Here is a 16,401-nt window from a genome sequence, read left to right as displayed (position 1 = left end):
TGTGCTCTCCGATCCCAACAATATTCACTACACTAATGCAAGAAAACTCTAAAGAGAAGAAAATAAGGACACTTTAAAGAGAAGAAAAGGGTAAAGAAAAACATAAATGTGGGCAATGTGCACTAGATCATCTCTCTTCCTATAAACACAAAAAGTCCACTTTCATGGGTCTTTTCATTTCCTAATCTCACGGGTCACTTATTCTCCTTTTGATGTTTTGAAAGTGTTTTATTTTTTGGCTTCAAAATAAATATATCCACTACCTATATAGTGCAAAGATATTTAAAGAGAAGAAAACACAAAAAAAAAGCAAAAAACAATTCAAATATATCTACGTCACTGGACTATCTCTTTATATAGACACAAAAAGTCTTTTGACTTTTCACTTTCGGGTCTTTTCATTTTCTGAACTCACCCTTCATTTATGCACTTAAGATGTTTTAAAAGGTTTATCATTTTTTCGAGATTGAAAAAAAAATATTCACGATTCATATAGTGTTTAGTGTAAAGACACTTAAAAAAAAAAAAAATGCTATTTAAAAAAAAAAACACAAATGAATCAATGTCACTGTACCTACCATCTCTTTATGTGGACACAAATCACTTTCCACTTTCATGGATCTTTTCGTTTAGTAAACTCACCCTTGTTCATTAATGCGCTTAAGATGTTTTGAAAGGTTTTTTATTTTTTTGAGCGGGGACACCTACTACTCGTGAGCTATGGGAAAGTGCTTTCCTTTGTAACACTTTCCCTTGTCCCTCTCTATCATGTGTAAAAGATAGTGTCATGCTTGTTCTTTTCCTTTCATATGCGAGAGAAGCGGGTCACGGTTTTGAAATTAGCACTAGTACACTTCTTCTTTGAAATCATTGAAAGATGTACTCCAAAAATCTTTACATCATCTACACAAAACGTTTTATTCAGTCCCTTTAGCATAGTGACAGCTTTGATATTATATTAAGGAAAATCTTCTTGCATTCATGAAGGCTCTATTTCCTATGGAAGCAATCATTCGCAAAACTCTTAATATAGGTATGCATGAGAGGATTGAACTCATCACATTGCGGTCACAAAGAGTCATCTCAATCAAACCAGTTCATCGTGCACCCATACGAGCTTTGGGTGCGAGACTTCAAGTATCCTTTTTTTTTCAAACGTAGTTGGTCATCCGTTTGCGCATTCTTGGGGCTTCTAATATGCTCCCTCAGTTTGCTCGCCACGTGCATGCCTTGTTGATCCCCCTTGGTCTGCCATCCGCTCCTGCTTGTATTTCACGTGAGCTCCATTTTTACCCTTGCTTGCCCCTCGCTTTAACTTCTACTTTTTAACCAAGTGAAGTGAAGCACCATTGATTCTCCATTTCTTTTCATTTTTTTAAATCGTTGACACACGACTAGTTTAAGGCAAAAAAAATTGGCCAAATACACAACAGATAAGAAGTATTACGAATTACACATTTGCATTCATCGTGGAACAACTATTACGATCACGTTGCTTATAACATTTTTGCTTGTGAGCATGAAGTGCTGATAGGGAACTAGAGACCTACGAAGCACTCCACAATTTTCAAGATTTGCTTTGCTTTGCTTCATTGTGGACGCATGATGTTCTTCTATCTGGAATAAAGCTTAGCGTGTGCAAAGAAAATCTATAACACTCTACGATTTGGAGTGAGTTGGAGTCCCCACATTGTTGAGATATCCAGCTCAACACATGGTACGTCTGGATGACTACTTGTCTATATTTATCATTGGCATGAGGTAGTAGACATGGGGATCAAATTTAATGGCACTACATCTAAACTTCATCGATATGGTCTACCTATTAAGAGTGATGGTCACTTATTTTACCAACTCACTCACACTAACAATTTTGTTGGAATTAGGGTTGCAAGAGGAAACACACACGGCTTGGAGAAGACGAAGGAAGCTCAAGGCACACAATAGAAAGTATGTTACTTAGTGTGCAACGGAAAGATAGATAGCCCTAGAGTGATGGGCGTATATACAATGTACGGAGGAAAAACCCTCCTAAAGAGGGAAAAAATACCCTGGTGGTCCAAGTGTGTTCACACACATCTCTACCACATGTATATGGTAACAAACCCCCCATGGGGTGATGCAGTGAACGAGAGCTGGCACATGAGTAAAGGGAAGTGCCATGCCCTGAGGACATGATCGGTCCACAAAGGGGAGTAAGCCCAAAGCTTTGAGAAAAGCTTCAAGCTTCTCATGAGACAATGCCTTTGTGAAAAGATTTGCAAGGTTGTTCTGTGTTGGCACATAAGCCTAGCTGATCTCTCCTGCTGAGAGCCTCTCCTTGACATAGTGGTAATGCACCTCAATGTGCTTTGTGCGAGTATGAAAAAATGGGTTCCTCGCAACTACCAATGCGCTCTGAATGTCAGTGTAGATAGTGTTGGCAGTGTCTTGTCCAACACCCAAATCAGCCACAAGGCGTCTGATCCATACACACTCAACCATAACTATGAAGATTGTACTCCTGCACTCAGCCTCACAACTCAAAGTGGCCATAGTATATTGCTTCTTGCTCAACCATGATATACATGAACTGCCAAGCATGAAACAAAAACCACTTGTGGACACTCGCGTGTCAAAACAACCAGCCCGATCTAAGTCCGAAAAAGCATGTAAGTCTGGCGGCAATGATCCCCCCTTGGGATAAAACAAGCCAAGATGTAAAGTGCCACTAAGGTAGCAAAAAATCCTCTTGACAGCCTGCCAATGCTTAGACCCTGGGCTATGCATAAATCTACTGGCTTGTAAGACTGCAAACTGAATATCCGGTCCCGTGTTAAACACATAAATGAGGCAGCCAACAGCAGTTTGGTAAATCAGCAGGATCACCAACATCATGTAGAATCAACTTCAAACCTGTTTCCATGGGAGTGGCAATAGGTTTGCAATCCTCAAGTCCAAACTTACATAGTAATGTCTCTATGTAACTTTTCTGACACAAGGCAATACCACCATCACACTGCTTAAATGGTATACCCAAGTAATGATGCAATAGCCCCAAATCTTTCACCTTGAAAGTAGCATTCAAATCAGCCTTAAATTCAACAATATGTCTCTCATTTGGTCTAGTGATCAGCAAATCATCGACATAAAGAACCACAATGAGAAGTACATCACCCTCACGCTTTACATACAATGTGCTTTCTGTTGGACTGTTACAAAAGCGTGGTTTTACCAAATGAGTGTCAGCTTTCTCATACCAAGCCCGAGGAGATTGCTTCAACCGATACAAAGCCTTCTTACATCTACATACTTTGTCCTCTTGTCCTTTCTTGACAAAACCGTGAGGCTGTGTTACATAAACTTCCTCAAATATGTCACCATTCAAGAAAGCAGTAACAATGTCTGATTGATGTACATTCCAACCAAAATGAGCTGCCAATGCACAGTAGTCATACGACAAGTGGGAGAAAAAGTCTCTTCATAATTTACGCCTTTTTGCTGTGCATAACCCTTTTCAACAAATCGAGCCTTATGGCGATCGATCTCACCATCCGGCTTGCGTTTCAACTTGTAAACCCACTTCATACCAATGGCCTTTTTCCAGGAGGCAAATCACATAAATTCCATGTGTCATTTTCTATAAGTGCATCATATTTTGATTGCATGGCAGCCATCCAATTTTTTGAATTTTGTGCTTCATCAAAAGACAGAGGTTCCTCAACATCATGTAAGCTAGACATAGCCAAAGCATAACAATCTGATGCATAAGATGCATGGCGAGAGCCTAAATAAGTATGACTAGACAAATATGCATCCAATTTATTGTCACACAATGAATGCACCAGCCATTTTGGCATACCTCTAGCTTGCTCATTTTCAGCCCTTTCCTCATCAAGTACATCATGTACATATGCATCAGTAATAGGTTGATCTGTAACATTTTCAAAAACCCCCATACGCTGTACATTTGCCTCATTGGAATTTACATTCAAACTTTCACCACTCAAAAGAGGCAACAAAGTGTCATAAATGTCATGTGTGCTTACATTACTGTCTCTAGTACATGACAGCAAGGGCTGAATAGAAGCTTCCACAAACACTACATCTCGTGAAACCAAAATACGCTTTGTTTGCGGATGATACAACCTGTAACCTTTGCTTTTAATACTATAACCAACAAAAATACATTTGACAGCCTTATCATCCAATTTTTTGCGCTATGTTTTTGGCACCATAGCATATCCCAAACAGCCAATAATACGCATGTGCTCAATAGAAGACTTTCTATCATGCCATGCTTCATATGGAGTAGTAGACTGCAAAGCTTTTGTAGGACACCTGTTTACTACATAAGTGGCACACATGATGGCCTCAAGCCAAAAAGAATGCGGCAAAGCTGAACAAGAAAAATTTCCATGCTTGGAAGCTCAGAATGATCAATTTTCCAATGGATAAAAGTTATTGGGAGTTTTTTGAAGGTAAACATGAAGATGCTCCTATGTTGCCCTAGGAGAATCCTTTTTTTTTTGCAATACTCACAATGGTGAGTGGATTATATTAAAAGATCCAAAAAAAAAAAAGCTTGCCATGCTCATGACAAGCCATGACCACCTAAATTGATCATAGATACATTGGATGATGGGGGAGCCACCCCACGACCATGGATGAACCCATGATTTCACCTTTGCACGTTTGTTATTGCAGTGCCCCAGGGTCATGTTTTACTACTCTGAGTTTCTTTGCTTTCCAATGGCAATAATAAAGCCTTGGGCACCCAAAATCCCAAGACTTTGGCACCCCAAGGGTCATCCCCATGGTAGCAAAAGTTTCTCCTTGACACCCCTTTCACCAATTTGGAAGAGAAACCTAGAGGGCTATTAGCTTGAAGATCTTTCATATCATGGATGCTGAAATTTGCACACATGCAAAAAATTGAAAACTATCCTTATATTGCATGGAAGCCAAATCAAATCTTTCATCATCAATCAAAAAAGTAAAGCTTCATCGTTTGATTTCTTTAGATGGTAAGGAGAGATTTTTGTTCCATCCTTGCTTGGGGAGGAGCATTAATTATTTATTGATGGGCTTTTAACAATCATTGGTAGCAATTTCTCCAAGGTGGTTTTTGAAAAAGATGGCAGCAATTTGGATCTCATCAAGCTTCAATTGAAATTTTATTGTAGCTACTAGGCTCTTCCTAAGAGCATCCACTAAGTCATCAGTGTGGACCTTGACAAATTCCAATCTCTTATCCATCAATACATCACCTCAGTGTGTTTTGACTTGGAGTGAAACACTGGATTTATTGCCAAAGCAATGACACTCTAACTATCACAATGCAAAACCGGAACCTACTCAATGTCTAAATCTCCCATTAGATGTGCCAATTATGTAGCTTCCTTGCTAGAATCTAACACAACAACATACTCAGCATCTGTAGTGGAAGAAGACATACAATCTTGGAAAGATTATCTCTAAGAAATGGCTCCTCCTAAAACTATGTAAATGTAGCCAGACATAGATATCCTACTTTCTTTGCAACTTGCATAATCTACATCTGTGTAACCAGTGATAGATGCATCACTACTACCAAAGCATAAACACATGCTCATTGTATCCTTTGAGCTTCACCACTATCCAATGCTACTTGCCAAGAGTAGCCACAAGACTGCCTACAACTAAAGAATTTATCATAGTTGACATTTCTACTCTCTCAGTATCTGACTTGGAGAATCTTTCCTTGTTGAGTTTTAAATACGACGATAGTGGCGTACTCACTACCTTCTCCCTTTTCATATTGAAATGTTGTTGGATATAAGATTCCTGAGATAGCTTAAGAATACCCTTTTTCCTGTTTCTCTTGATTTTCATACCAAGAAAATGATTTGCTTCACCCAAATGAAAGTATTGCCGTAGCTATGGAGGGTGGTGTCTGAGGATCACCATGGCGTGGAGAAGTGCAGAACAATGAGAGAGAGAGAGAGAGAGAGAGAGAGAGAGAGAGAGAGAGAGAGAGAGAGAGAAGATAAGAGAAGAGCTTTGACACACACTAGAAAAATAATCCTTGTATTAATTTGAAAAAGGATTTACATATATAGAGTTAAAAAAAAGTTGCCATGCAAAAACTCCATTGATGATTGATCTTTCCTCTGCATGCCTTAGGATAAGTTCCCATAGGCAATGGGCTTGACTCCAATTTATGGCTTGAAACACAACAATCTGAATTAGATACATTACTCTCATGATATCTCAAGTTTTTGGTGTACTCGTCAATCATAAGTTTTAGGTTATCTCACAACCAAGGGTTTTGGTACACCCATAACTTGGTGCTATTGTTAAGCTACCAATTAATGGAGTTTTTGGTGGAGGAAGTGAGTATGTGTTCTTTATTGTATATATGAAGGGTAAATGGTTAGTACAAGTTAGTAGTTGTAAGATCGGTCACTACAGGCAAGCGCGTATAGGCCTTTACCCCAATAGTGATGGTTTGTTCACCGCATGCAACCATCCTAAGTGCCAAATCTACCCACGAAGACCTCTACAAAACTTTTGCATCTATGTATGAACTCTGTCAAGGACAATTCAAGTAGATTAAAGGTACATTCTAGCTTCTAGCAATTTTCAGGTGTCACATATGGCACAAGATACTCTAGAGAGCATGATTTTGTTTTGAGCATCAATCATCGGATTGCCAACCAACACCCAACCTGTCTATGGGGCATGTTGAGGAGGAGTTGGTTTGTGATCGTGGGCTTGTTGATCAGCATGAATTCAATTGTTAGACCATCCTAGAAAATAATTTTGCAATGTGAAATGTCAATGTCATTGCATTGTCCATATTATAAAATCAATTTATGGCTAGTATGGCGGCACAAAGTGCACACAAGGACATGGAGGTTCAAGGGTTTTGGGCCAAGGCATGATCCTCACAGCATGCCCCCCTTGCTCCTACAAGTGATGCACTCCTTGATGGTGTGCTTCCCTCCTCTTAGATGGACATTGCCAATAAAATTAAGAATATGACACCACCAATTTACGAGGGGGAAGAACATGAGAAAATTAAGTATTTTGTGGATACCCTCCTCTATAAATGGGAAGATATCCACAAGCTGAGACACACATCTAAGAAAGAAAAAGGGGTGGAGACTAGTTTAACATTCACGGGAAATGCGTAGATGACTTTGAAGACACCGCATAAACCGACGTGTGGGCAACCATTGAAATCGCCTTTCATATGGAGTTCCTTGCATAGAATGAACAAGATTTGAAATGGGATGATTGTGATAAGTGTGGCATGTACAATCTACAACACTCACCCTGTATATAGACAATCACAAAGAGATCATTTTGTTGTGAGTGTGTGATGGAAAATCTAACATTCACCTAGTATATAGACAATCACAAAGGCATCATTCTGCTATGAGTGTGTGATGGAAAATCTAACGTTCACCGAGTATATAGTTAATTATAGAATCATTCTGAAGTTGGAGGGTATAAATGAGTTTCACAAGGTTGCATGGTTTAAGAACAAGACACTTGCACCATCTTTTGCATAGTTACCTACATCTAGTGAGAAAAGAAAGGCATGCACTGAGCCATGAGAGACCTCAAAGAAAGCCAAGAGGCCTCGAGGACCACTCTCAGACAAAGAATTTGAGAGAGCCAAGGAAGAGAAGCTCTACTTCAGCTATCTTGGCAAACATGAAATGAAGGATTGTTCATAAGGGAAACAAAGACAAGGAGAAGGGGAAAGGCAAGGCCTTAAATATGATGTAGTTACTACCCTTAGATTCCTTTTTTAAATACTCTAATGTGGAGGTTTCTCATATAGAAGATTTCCATGAGAATCTGGGTTTGAGATTAAGATGTTCGTTCAAACCCCTCCCTACTTCTCTCCCTATCCTATCGACGAGTTCAATCTCCTTTGTAGAAGGTATGGAAACATTTTCTATATCTTTTGTGGGAGCCTTCTTTTGGATGTCATGAGCCTGTGGGTATGCATGGCATTATTTAGAGCACACATGTGTGTATCGTGATTGATGAGTGGTACTATGTGTAGCTTCTTAAATTACAATATGGTTAAGAAGCTTAACATACCACAGACACCAAGTTGACACTGTTATGTAGTGTCCCTTATGAATGGACTTGACAGGAAGGTGTGTGATATATACATAGGTTAATAATCTCCCTATGGACATTTAAGGACACCTCATGCACCTAGTTTTCCAAGTGATAAACATGAGTCAAGTTGATGTGGTCTTGAGTAGAGCATGGTTACAAAGTTTATGTATTTTTCTAGCTAGGGGCTATGCACATAATTGTTTACTTTGCCAATGGAAGACATGTGTTGTTGCTAGGAGAAAAAGATGTACCTCAGTCTTCGCAGATTTTTTCTATGGAACTTTCAAAGTTATACGACACCAATGAAATAAAAGATGTCCTTTTTTTGCTACATGGTGCCGCATGCTTTGTCAAATTTCTCTTTAAGTACTAATAACAACCTTTTTATTAATGAGAGACCTTCCTCAACTCAGTATTCTTACTCTTTTTCTGTGGCTGCTCATGAAAACACTAAGAATTCTAGAGGAATTATGTCACTAAGCATGCAACAAAAAAATTCTAGCAGCTGTTGCACAATATGAGGATGTCTCCCATCAAGATTTTCCTCTAGTGCTATCACTAGAACGTTCAATCCAGCATGGCATTAATCTAGTCCTTGGTAGAAAACCTATAAGTAAGCCTCTTGAAAGGCTAAGCCATACAGAAGCCATGAAGATAGACGAGTAGCTAGCTGACTACTTAAGGCATGGTTTCATTAAACTTAATTCCTTGATAGGGGCAACAAAAAAGTTATTGGTTAAGAAAAAGGATGGTTGTCCGAAAGTTTGTCATGTAGCTAGGAAAGCATTGAGCCTCAGATTATGAGACTTCATGGCTTACTATCATATTCTAATATATAACAAACCCAAATGATTTTCTCATATTAAACTGATCATTTAATGTGGGAGAATAGATAGGAACAAAGGTTAGAATATATGTGCTTACGGGTCTATCTCAACACGTGGCCAATGGTAAAGGGGTCCAAATGAAAGATGATATGTCAAAGAGAAAGGCTAGCCAATGGAGCTTAAAGACCTTAGGGTTAGCTTCATTGAAGACCTCCAAAGGTTAGTGTTAAAATTCCTTTGACCTTAGGTAAGCTAGGGCCAAGCTTGAGGTGGGAACCTTGCCCACGCTTTAGGTGCTTGTCGTGCTTGATGACTAAGGTGCTTGAGGTGCTTGTCGTGCTTTTGCTTGACTAAGATGCATGAGGTACTTGTCGTGCTTGCTGACTAGGGAGCTTGAAGTGCTTGTGGCAACACTACCCAAGCTTGAGGTGCTTTGTCATGCTTGTTGACTAAGGTGCTTGTGTTTCAAAAGTCAACATACTCCCTACTCATGAGGGACCGCGCCCTAAAGCTAGGGGAATGAGAGAACACACACACACCCAAGGTAAGCCCAAGCCTCGAGAGGCATCAAGGACACATGCCAATCCCCTACCCATGTTGCCCTCATGGTGTGCCTAAAGCCTATTGGTTGGCCTCCCAAGGGGTCCAATGATAAATTAGCTACTTTAATGAATTGTTTTTGCATTTATCAAGTCCTCTCTCTCAAAGAAGAAAGGAGGACACTTGTCCCCAAGCTACCCTTGTTGCTTGATATGCCTCTTGCATGTGATTGGCTAGGCATGTAGGGGTCTAATGAGCTTCAAGCATGAGCTACAACGGGGGGGGGGGGGGTTGACCAAAGCAAGAAGGGGGGTTTCTTGGGGGGTATACTCTCCCACACACACTCACACACACTCTCATGGTATGAAGTGCAAAGTGAAAGAGCTCCATCTCCTTCTCCAAGCTAGTAGAGAAGTTGAGAGCCTACACAAACACTCTTGGCTATGGAATCCAAATCCAACCAAGAGCCATAATTCAATGTTTAAGTTTTTCATGTTCTCCATCTTCATTACTATGCTATTATGTATGCTAGCAAGAAGAGTGATGATAAGTGAGAACTATTTATTTCTCCTATGAAAGTTTATTCTTCCTCTTCCCTACCCTCATTCCCCGCTAGCTCTCTCCACTTTCGAAGGCTGAATGACCAATGTTTTTGTCTTATAAGACTAGTTCTCTTCTTATTGTGCACAAATTCAATTAGGGTAAAGGAGCCAGTTTAGAGACACTCAAGAAAGAAGTGTAATTTTGGGTGCGATTTTGCAAATTTGGTCAGATTTGCATTTTGAAATTTGCATGATATTCCTCATGCAAAGGCGGATTAGATAATACCAAGATTGATATTTTTTTTAATTTCATTTGGGCAGTCAATTAGAGAAAGTTTAAATTTTGAAGTCTTTTAGGGGTTAGAAACACCCAAGGCCCAGTAGTGGGACAATTTTCAGCAAATCATAAGTTGACACATAAGCAAGATTCCTAGCATATTCTAAATTTTTGTCTCTAAATTGGGACGTGTATGAATTTTAAAAGGCACATCTCTTACAACTGGTTCCTTTACCCTAGTATGCATACTTAGAATCATGTTTGTGATGACGACGTCTCTTAAACACCAAGTAGAAATTTTCACTCTACTTTGAGAGAATGAAATGGACTAAAGAGCAGACATGCTTGGATAGTTGTGTCTCCTAGGCACGAAATAGATTAGTCATGTATCTTGGAAAGATTTCATAGGGTAAAAAGGGATCCTCTACTCGCTAAAAAACATTGACTAATGACTAAGACTTTATCTCTTCTACCTTATAGTCGAGGACGACTATAAATTCAAGAGAGAGATAATGTCATAAAATCTAATATCTAACCAACCCAAATGATTTTCTCATATTAAACTGATCATTTAATGTGGGAGAATGAGCTGTGACCGAGCTTGAGGTGGGAACCATGCCCAAGCTTGAGGTGCTTGTCGTGCTTGATGACTAAGGTTCTTGAGGTGCTTGTCGTGCTTGTTGACTAAGATGCTTGAGGTACTTGTCGTTCTTGCCGACTAGGGAGCTTGAAGTGCTTGTGGGAATAGTACCCAAGCTTGAGGTGCTTTGTCGTGCTTGCTGACTAAGGTGCTTGTGTTCCAAAAGTCAACATACTCCCTACTCATGAGGGGGCGAGCCCTAAAGCTAGGGGGATCAGAGAGAACACTGGTTGGCTTTCCAAGGAGTCCAATGATAAATTAGTTAATTTAATTAATTGTTTTTGGATTTATCAAGTCCTCTCTCTCAAAGTGGAAAGGGGGACATTTGTCCCAAGGCTACCCTTGTTGCTTGATATGCCTCTTGCATGTGATTGGCTACGCCTAGAGGGGTCTAATGAGCTTCAAGCATGAGCTACAAGGGGGGGAGGGGGGGGGAGGGGTTGACCAAAACAAGAAGGGGGGTTTCTTGGGGGGTATACTCTCCCACACACACACTCGCACACAAAGTCTCATGGTGTGAAGTGCAAAGTGCAAGAGCTCCATCTCCTTCTCCAGGCTAGTACAAAAGTTGAGAGCCTGCACCAAACACTCTTGGATTTGGAATGCAAATCCAACCAAGAGCCATGTTTCAGCTTAATCTTTCCATCTTCTCCATCTCCATTGCTATGCTACATGTATGATGGCAAGAAGAGTGATGATAAGTGAGGAACTATTTCTTTCTCCTATCAATGTTTCTTCTTCCTCCTCCCTACCCTCATTCCCCGCTATCTCTCTCCACCTTTAAAGGTGTTTGAGGCCTTGGGTCTGAGGCTTGGGATAGCTAATTCTTTAGGGCAGTTAGCCCAAGGATCATTTTTTAAAATCTCAAAGGCCAGCTATGCCACGTGAGCGAAGAGGCACGAATGGGATCGTGAATTTTCTGTCTTCCACTTTCTCAGCACTCGACGTTCAAATTCTTTTTCTTTAGCACCTCAGAGATGATGGATCCCAAGATGAAATTAATTCACTCTCTCTCTCTCTCTCTCTCTCTCTCTCTCTCTCTCTCTCAAGCATCGGATATGGATGCCGACAGATGAGACCTTTGTTGCAATGCGCGCATTCTGAGTTACCATTGCGTAAGAGAGCAGAATCATTCTCTGGTAGCCACATGGCAACTCCGATCTCTTCTACCTTGTCTGCACACACCGCCCTTTCATCATCTTCCTCCCAACCTTCACTGCCCCCAGCACCTCTCGCATTGAAACCATATTATCCTACCAAGACAGAACAAATAATTTTTCTAGAAATACGCAGATGGTCCTCATGGCCTTGACTGGGCGAACCCGCCTGATCTCTTTCTCAGATATAGTGGTGCCAACCTTGTTCCGCTTGATCATTTCCGCCCTTCCGTAACCCTTTTCAATAACAAGCTGTATCAGAATGCCTTCATAGGCTTTGTCGACATCGCCCCCCTCTCCAAAGCAACCCTTTCCTGGCTCTTGTCACATAGCCTTGGGATTTTGGCATGGAAGAGTTATGGTTTCTCTACCTAGGGCCTCCACGTCAATCTTAGCAGTGGAAATTTACACCCTACCGAAGCCTATGTTATCAGTGGTGCCATCCCAGGTATTTTTGACATGCCTTTTGTTTCACATTATGCTGTTCTTGAGATTACATGTGAATTTCCATCTGATTGAGTTGAGAACATGCTTCTCTGGTGATGTTGTCTTTGTTGGGTTAACATCAATATACTGGCGTGAGACTTGGAAATATGGTGAGAGGGCTTTTTGATACTGTAACCATGATGTTGGGCATGCCCTTGGTGCCATCTCAATGGCTGTATCTGGCCTTGGATGGGATGCCCTTTTGTTGGATGGTTGGGGAATTGGTGATCTTGACTATGTACTCGGTGTTTATGGTCGCAAATCAATCCCCGCAGGATCGCCAAAGAAAGGGTGTTATCCGGATCTTGAACTGGAGCATGCAAGCTGCCTAGTTTCATGCTTTCCTCGAGATCACCTAGCATCAATGACCACAGATAAACTTGTGAGGGATGTTCAAATGCAATAATGCCATCTAAGAATATGGTGCAAATGGCTACCCGTAGAATGTCATAGGTAAAGTGGATGGGTATACTTGATTGCCTCATTAAAGATTATGTGTGGTGGCAAATCATTGCTAAGGATTCAGAAGCCTTGAGGAAACCCACGACTCCCGTATGATTATTGATGGAATCTTGGCCTTCACGAGAAGGGATGAATCTATACAAATCTTACACATTATGGAAAGTTATAACTAAGCGTCGTAGTGTTGTGAACATGGATAGGAGACAGCCCCTGTCTATTGATCGTTTTTATCAAATTTTATTGAAGTCCATGTCCTTGAGTCCAGATATGGCGCTTCAAGGTGTGGCTTCACAAGTTCTATTTAGGATATTACCATTTAATGCACAGGTGCACATGGCCATTTTTGTTCACAGAGTGATAGGCCTTCCAAAAGGTCTCTACATTTTGGTTCCATTCGGACCATGAACAAGGATTACAAGGAGATTTGAGGCAGGACTTTATGTGGGAAAATCCGTCTAATTGTCCTAAAACATTACCCTTTCACAAGCTAGCGGAAGCCAACTATGAGAAGTTAGCAATGCAGGTGTCCTACTTTTAGGTTCGTTTAATACTACCAAGTTGTGTATTGTAGGTTTCTAGGTTATTTTGTGTTCTGATGACCCCTTGTTATGGGTAGGAAACAACAGGATCTAGCTGTTTTAGTTTAGGGATGATTGCGTGCTTTGACACAATCAGGCAAAGGGGTGCTTGGATGTATACGCGTTCTTGGACAACTGTTGTATCTTGAGGCTCATGCAATTGGCATCTCAACCACTGGGGTAAAATGTTATTCTAATGATGCGGGTCTCTCTCTCTCTCTCTCTCTCTCTCTCTCTCTCTCTCTCATGTTGTCATGGATTTCTTGATTTTGCATGCATACTTAAGATAGAAGTGAACATACATGGCAATTTCTCCTCACAGAGAAATCTGCCCCGGAATGAATGATTGATCTTATGAGACCTATTAGCTTTTGCAGTGCATGACATTCTTGGTCTGGAGGGAAAAGAGTTCCAAAGTATATACCACTTCACCATCAGCAGTGTAGTGGAAGACAGAAGGATTACTGGGTTACCGCCCTTTCCAGGCTTGGAGTAGAAAGATTCACCATCATAGGTGAATTTTTTTGTACATGTTTATTGAAAGCTATAGCTATAGGCCATACAACTGAATTTATCGGTTAAGGTGTATCTCTTGGGTGTGTAAATATTTGAGGTCAATTATCAAGGGGACCTAAGTAAGGAGATGAAAATTAAGTGACAAATATTGCCATCTTTTTTGCTGCGCCAGGAAAAATTTGGGATCACGACAAATGAGAAGTGAGCTATGGGAGTAACATGACAGTAGAGACAACCAATCTTAGGCATGAGTTCAGCGATGTAGATGAGATGGAGAAGGATTGGGATGTAGATGAGGGTGCACAACTTGAGCCATGTGACAATGGCAAGGAGTAGTACCTCAGTGATGGATGATGGTTTATGCAAAGGGGAGTGGGGTATGTATTCAGAGGCCTAGAAGATGAGGTAGATGATCAGATTGACAGGGATAGCGCATACAAGACATAATAAGCTGACATTGATTCGAGTTTTGAGGAGTTGGATGGTAGCTGGGATTTATGTCGGGAGTCGGAATGCAGAGCAGATGAGGAAATTGATCAGGTGATTGAGTGTGACAAGATAGATGCAGGCAGCGTATCATGTGGGAGGCATGCCAAGACAGCCTTGCAGGGCAGGGAGAAGGCATTGTCGGACATAGAGGAGGACCAACAATTGCAGTAGACAAGGGCCACCGGGTTGTGATCAAGATCCAGGTGAAGATGCATGAGATGGAGGGCCACGAAGGCCCGGGTGTGCAAGAAAGTTCGACAGAAGTATTCGTTTAGCCACATGTATGTAATACTCACAAGGAGATGCTTGAGTGGGGCATTTCTCCACCTGCTAGCAAGCGATAGCAGGGAGCCAATTCACGGTGAATGCTTGCACCACATATGATTAGACATACCTACTTGCATATGTGAGCTCCGGACTCATGCACCAAGCTACGTACGATACATAGCCCACGAGAGCTATTGCCCCATCTTTATATATGCAATGCTGGAGGGGTTGAAGAATAGCTAATGCGATAAGAACATTGCTGCATGCTCGCGACTTGCACTATGGGAGAGGTTATCTCACACCTTCACACCGTTGGACCGCATCGAGAGGCAAGATTGTCAACGATTATGCATGTTGATTTCAGGTCAGTCACGTGGGCTTTTATCACACACGGAGTGGAGCTGAGGTGGCTTATGTGCAACTATGTATGCATTAGGGTGGCCAGAGAGAGCACTCCACAAGCACAACAAGGGACAACAATTACATCAGTTTTGTGAGAGGATTGCAACTCATCCATGTGGACTCTCCTTAGGCATGCAGGCAAGTGGAGATGGCTTATGTGCAACCATACATGGGATGGTTGGAGAAAACTCTCCATGAGTGGAAAACACGGTGCAAATTGTATTCTTATCTATTTGTTTGCATCTTCTTGTATAATTTGTGACCCACTGCAACTATTTGAGAAACTTGGGCCTAGCTTGTTTGATTTCTTAAGGGCTAATAAGTATTGCCCATTCTCAGTTTCTCTCATTTGGGAATTAGGTGGACAGCTTTTGGAGTCTGTGGCTTGTATGTTAGAAAAACCATTCATTTGCAGTGTCTGGCTTACTTGGTTATATCCTGAACCGGTTATTCACAAATGGTTTCTAGTTAGTACAGTAGCTAGACATAGTCAGAAGTTTATACACACGGATTTGAAACCTGAAAATGTTTTTCTTGTATCTTCTGAGTACACAGAGCTCTTTGATCCCGAGGTAAATTAACAGATCATGCAGCATGCACATGTTTTAGTGCTAGCAATATGTGAGTCTACTTAGTTCATTTGCTTTGAGGCTATTTTTGTGGTGTGCATGAGAGTGAGGCAAGATTGGACGCGATTGAGTGTGCCCCTTGCATGGGAGAGCAGCTCCTTATATTGATATCACAAGCACTACAACAACCTTCTTGGCATACGCGACGTGGGTTCACACCAAGGCCGTCCGTCCACACACCACACCTCCCCCCTTAGGGAGAAAAAGATGGACATCTTTTTAGAATTTTGGGCTAGAAATGGACTCAACAAGAGGGATCAACTCCAACGCATCGTCCGGGGGGAGTGATCATACAACGGCTTAGGGGCTAAGAGACTAAACTTGGGGGCTAGACTTGTCATCATGCCGATCATCATCAAGGCATGGAACTCGTACATCTCGCTTATGAAAACATTAGGTCACTATCCCAATGAAATGGACAAGACGAGGAAGGACTGGGGGTTGCTTCACAACGACAAGTATGTGATCTTTTTGCGCCACACATCA

At 41.2% G+C, this 16,401-nt stretch overlaps 1 pseudogene; it reads left to right on the top strand.

Moving 5' to 3' along the window:
- The first annotated feature begins 12,001 nt into the window (after window positions 1-12,001).
- LOC147452951 (uncharacterized) lies at window positions 12,002-15,674 on the top strand (annotated as a pseudogene).
- Window positions 15,675-16,401: the final 727 nt, after the last annotated feature.

The sequence above is a fragment of the Adiantum capillus-veneris genome, chromosome 8 (genome assembly GCF_014529385.1).
Source record: "Adiantum capillus-veneris isolate H3 chromosome 8, ASM1452938v2, whole genome shotgun sequence".
Classification (NCBI taxonomy): Eukaryota; Viridiplantae; Streptophyta; class Polypodiopsida; order Polypodiales; family Pteridaceae; genus Adiantum; species Adiantum capillus-veneris.
The sequence above is the reverse complement of the archived record's forward strand: the minus strand, read 5'-3'. Positions and strand labels throughout refer to the sequence as shown.